General features: G+C 34.5%; 1 pseudogene; it reads right to left on the bottom strand.

The window, feature by feature from the left end:
- Positions 1–933: 933 nt before the first annotated feature.
- Positions 934–1097, bottom strand: LOC120095789 (U2 spliceosomal RNA; annotated as a pseudogene).
- Between the last annotated feature and the right edge of the window lie 4838 nt (positions 1098–5935).

A 5935-nucleotide genomic window follows, 5' to 3' on the forward strand; every position in this document is an offset into this window, starting at 1 on the left:
TGGCATCAACTGTAATGTTTTAATATGTAGGAAATAATATTTTTAAAGGTCAGTGATAATACATATATCTTGTATAAATTATTACACTTAAAATAATTTAGAAATTTCCTGACCTTGTGTGTGTATCCCCCCACCACAGCAAGGAGAGGGAGGGAGGGAGGGAGGGAGGGAGGGAGAGAGAGAGAGAGAGAGAGAGAGAGAGAGAGAGAGAGAGAGAGAGAGAGAGAGAATTGGCTTTCATGGGTATGGAAAGTCTGGTAAGTTCTAAAAAATGTCAGAATCACTGACAAACAAATAATTCAACCAAAGCCTAACATATCTCCATGCTGTCGTCTCCTAGAACTCCCTATGTTCAGGATACGTGAGGTTTCTGTTCTCTTTGGTTCTTCCACTTAACTCATGAGGGCTACTGAGGGCATGGAGAGTTACGTGTTTTCTTAAAGTGTTTTAGTCATTAATCTGTCCCCAAAAACACCTCACAGAAACCTCCAGAATAATATTTGACCACAGTTGAATATTATGGCCCAGACAAATTGACATATAAAATTAACCATGATGATGGACATATTGGAGTTTATTAAGTTATTTTTTCAAGATTTTAAAGAAGAATCAAAAACTTAGCATAAAACTATTTTAAGATATTTAAGTATTTATTCTGATTATGAAATAATATAGAACTGAAAATATATTCTTTCACTAGTTGTTGAGAAACTAAAAGAACAATTTGAGAGAGAATTAAAATGTAACCTATACTTATGTATATACTTATACATACTTATATATTATATATACTTATATATACATTATATATATAACATATATAAAATAAATGACACATAAAACTCTTTATAGCATTGTAGAGAGAACAGGAAGAAAGAAAAGAAACAAACCCAAAAGCCTTTGATGCATAAAGATGTGAGTAGTACACTGGTTTAAGTTTTTGCCACACTTGATGCTTCTGAGAAAGAAAATGGCTAATTCCATAGAAGTTTTCAAGAGAATAATTTCTTTGAAAATTGCAATTCTAAATTAGTTCACTAAGTAATATTTTATATGGATGTCTTCACTTGATCTTAGCCAAAAGGCCGAGAAGCGATTATATGGATGTCTTTAAGCAGGGATGCACATAGTATCTCATGCTTCATGACTTACGTTGAGATGAAATTTATTAATTATTTGAGTACCCTCCAGTAATCACAAAAAATTACCCAATCTATTTAGAATTCTTGAGAGAGAGCTAAGATATAGTCTGATAGCTCTTGAGATATCTGACAGAGTTCAAGTTAGAGAGAAAGAAAAAAGCAGTTGCTATTATGTTATTAGCTAAAGTACTTAGTAAATGATTCTAAAAAATTATCACTCTTGAATCGAAGGATTACTGGGAAGACCTGCTATTTGAGTGAACTATACACACTAAACTTTCACAAGTTGTTGCTGGAACCACTGGGACAAGAAAGCTAGCTGACAGACAGAGTGGGTCTTTTCTCTCCTGAGTTTCCAGGTTCTTCTACTGGCAATGTATAACAGAGACCATGAAGGGTAACAATCAAATATAGCTTACAGATTTCACATTTCACAAAGAGCAGTAGAAAACCTTTACTTTGTAACACATGTTACTGATATTACAACACTTAATTTAGACTTAATTTGACCTCAGGTGAAATCATGTCTTGTAGGATACTGAGACAACTATGGATATGGTTATGTGCTGACTATGGACCTGGTATGGTGATAAGTGTTTGCAACCCCAACATTCTAAAGAGTATGAGGCAGGAGAATCACTCTAAGTTTGAAACTGGACTGGGCTACTTAGTGTATATCTGTCTAAGAAAAATTACAGGATGAACCAAAGCTTAGACAGCAAGTCAAGTGTCAACCTTTATCCTATAATCTGTGAAAATATTTTCTGATCCATATGAATACCTTTATGGTAATTTCTTAGCATACCTTTCCCTTAAATTATTAAATGTAGCTGAAAATATGACCACATATACTAGATTATTATCTAAGACTTCTACAATATGATTATATTAAGACCTAGAAGATATACTTCATTGTATTGTGTTATTTATTTCTGTGTAAATTATTGAACCATCCTCATCTATAAAATTCTCCTTATTTTGTCTGTGACTTTGAGTGACAATGGCACACAATTACACACTCCATGGTCACATAGTTTTAGAAGATGTTATCTATAATTTATACACTTCTCTTCCTCTCCCACTCCCTCTCCCTCTTTCATCTCCATTCTCCTCCCCTCCCCCACTCTCTGCCACACACACTCACATAGTTGTAGAAAAATGCAATACATCATTTATAGATGTATTTCTTTATCTCTCACACATATCTCTGATACTGGCTTTGATAAATATAAGTACAATGTCCTTAAAGATTCTCATAGACACTCAGGTATATCGATATTACCTTATGTAAAATTATATATATTGGGCAGAAAACATTAATAGGGCAGTAGATATCGATGCTAAACTTATGTACTTTAATCTTTAAAACCTTTGGCAATGATTTGCAGTTTTCTGGGTTATGTCTCTTAAGTATTGGCAATGCCCACCCCTGTGGAGGAAACTAATGCTTGACAGGCATGACATTTTAACAAATATTTACACTATCTCTGTGAGATAGATATTGTTTTCATACATTACAAAATTAAGCTCAACTCTGAAAATATAGGAAAAGGAAAGGTTAATGTCACAAAGTAAGTGAGGTTTATACTGGAACTAGTTAACTGCTTTTTGATCATGGATAAAATAAATGATATATATGATTATGCATGAATATAATGTGATTTCTCAATCTTCATAGTTCAAATCATGAAAGAGGTTTTCAAAATCTTCTATTAGGTGATGTGTAGCCAACCTTAACATTAATATTGAATTCTCTGGGAGAAATAATTGCCCTTTACTCAATATAGTTTGGTATGAATTATTTTATTTTTTCACAAGGATAGATATCATCTGAATAATCACTCAGTTTTCACTTTGTAAAAGATGGAAGGAAAAACAATGATACTCATTAAGACAATGTCAAAGTATGCCTTACCTCCTGGAAAAATGACATAGGCTCAATCAGACAATTACTTCTCCAGCTACATCATATGTTGAGCTGACTCATTCACATGTGCTATTCTTCAACTCTATTATGAAAATACACTCTTTATTTAAATTTACATACTTTGTATTCCATAATTCTTTTAAAACCTAAATTACAAGAGCACTGGGTGTTTTTCTGCGTATATCAAAGTATTCCTTTTAAAGTAAAGAAATACATTTTCATAGTAATCGTTAATATTGTACGAAAATGTGACTCTATGTTTAGTTTTTATATCTCTAATTACATTCCATACTACTTTAAACATGTTATCTTTCCATTACCACTGTAATGAAATTGTCTTATAGTGGTCTTTTTGCAAGTCTAATAACATCATTACTCCACAAACATTTATTATTGTAGTGGTTCCTCAAACTTCCCTAATGTGATTGACTGAGAGTATTTCATTTCATATGCTATAAGTAACTTTCCTGTAAGAGTACCTGTAATATTTTAATTAGGGAAACAAATGATATATGAGAAAGAGTAAGAGTTTGATTGCAACCCATCTTTTTTCTGAGCTTTACAATCTTTTTGGTGAGAATTTTTAACTATTGTGCATTTGTCACTTATAAGAAGGGTTAAGTATGAAAGAAATTACTTCAGAGAGGTGGATTCTAATGTGCAACCTTACTGTAAAGTAGCACCAGGAAGTCACTACCCACATGGTAGTGTTTAGAAAAACCTTTAGAAAGATTGTACAATTATCCCCAAGTGGCCAAGAAGTATCTATTTCCTGGGTCTTTGTGATTGCTAGTGACAATCATAATGCCAAGTTTCTGCAAAAGCAGAAAGATATCCATGTAAGTATAAATGTTCCCAAAGTTTTCTTCAATCTGGTAAAATTTAAGTCAATCAATCCAAAGCACAGCCGAGACTGGGCCAATAACACAGTCATTGTTGGGGCCAAATCCAAAAGAGCTTTATCCTTCAGCAAGTTGCTGACCTGAGTAAATTCAATCAGAAGGTTTATTCATCTCCAACTGAAAAAAAATCTCTTAAAATTAAAAATACCTCTTTTACTGCACCTATTCTCACACTTATCGAGGCTATCAGGAGAAAAGGAATTGTCAGAACAGATCATGATCCCGATACCAGGTTGTGAGAATCAGCTCATTCAGGGAAGAGTTAAGGCATTTCACAGGGCAAACTGTAAAAGAAATTGCAGTTATTGCCCTGCTAAACCTTGGAAGGAATGAAGAATTTCAGTCTTTGTTGCTGTCAAACTGACACAATCCATCATCCTAGAATTGGCTTTTGGCTCTAAAAATAAATAAAACAAACAAGTTCTTTACAGACCCTCATAGTAAAGGCAACTTTCTACTATAGTTCATCTTGGGTTCGGATATGATAGCGGAACAGCGGGGGGTGGGGGGGAGAGAAGAAAGAGACACAGACAAAGACACAGAAAGACACAGAGAAACAGAGACAGAGGCAGAGAGACAGAAAGAAAGAGAGACAGAGAAAGTCCAAGTAGTTAATACTCCCCAGATCTGCTACTCACACTGGAGTCAAACAATCTCAGAGTGACTGAAGTAGGTATTGATTGCAGACATGGAGACTGTTGGCTATTTGATTTTGCAATTTTCAGGGAATGAGATGAAATTAACATCTCTCCAAAAGAAAGCATGCTGTGGCTCCTGAAACCAGAGCTTACGTGCCTTGAGTTCACTTGAAGAGAATAATTTGTGTTGGAACGAATAAATAATAGTAAGACTTCAAGCCATCCAAACAGGATATATTAACACTCTTAGAAAAAAATCTGGACAACGATGTAATGTCTCCTGTATTTAGCATTATGAGCAATTCTAAGTGAGTCATTTCAAAATCACTGCCAGTCAACCCAGGTCCTTTAAAAGAATCTTTTTTGGGCATCATTTTTGTGTCATTTATGATGTGGAGACAGTTTATGCCAACCTGCCTTTCAGATAAGTATGTGTGACTTTTCCCTAAATATATTTTTTATTATGTCCTCACTCTGACCAGTTTTATTGGTCTATGATTTGCTGGGAAGACTCTACAGCCATTGATTTGGTTTATAGAGAAGTTGTTTGAGAAGACGGGTGTACGTTCCTTACATTCTTTGGCACTTTCTCTTGCTGATATGTCACTGGCAGAAACATAAATGGTTGTACCTTTAAACCTGCTAATCTTTATCACAGGGCTGTGCACAGAACCACACAAACACATTTGGGTCTACATTCTTCAGCACTGCAAATCACACTTGCTTTGGTCCTGTTATTAGGAATCCATTATTTACATTGAAACTATGTTTGAAACAAAAATGCAGTGGAATATGTTTTGTAAAATCATGAATCCTACCAAACTGAATTTCCCAGTGATCATAGGAAGCTCTACTGTCCAGATATCTTCCCTCCATGCAAGTACATCATATTGAGTAAGATATACATATATTGTAAAGTGGCCTGAAATGTCAAAGCATGTGGGTTAGAAAGATGGCTCAGTTGTTAAGAACACCGATTGCTCTTTCAGAGAACCCTGGTTAGATTCCAAACGACCCCATGGCAGCTCACAACCATCTGTAACTCCAGTTCTAGGGAATTTGATACCCTCTTCTGGCTTCTGTGGGCATCAGACCTCCATGGTACAATATGCAGGTCAAGAATTCTTATACATGATAATAAATAAATATTCTTAAAATACAACAAAATCTTGTTTGTTGAAGAAGAATCTCAAGGAAAATGGTGCTCAGTATTCCACTGTTATAAAAATAATTCAAAGGCTTAGTAAAGATTTAATGTGAGCAAAAAAAAAATAGAGATTCCTGTAAATATACTCAATATAGAGCCATCTACCAGAAGCAGCAAAC

This window comes from Rattus norvegicus, chromosome 11, assembly GCF_036323735.1.
Source record: "Rattus norvegicus strain BN/NHsdMcwi chromosome 11, GRCr8, whole genome shotgun sequence".
NCBI lineage: Eukaryota > Metazoa > Chordata > Mammalia > Rodentia > Muridae > Rattus > Rattus norvegicus.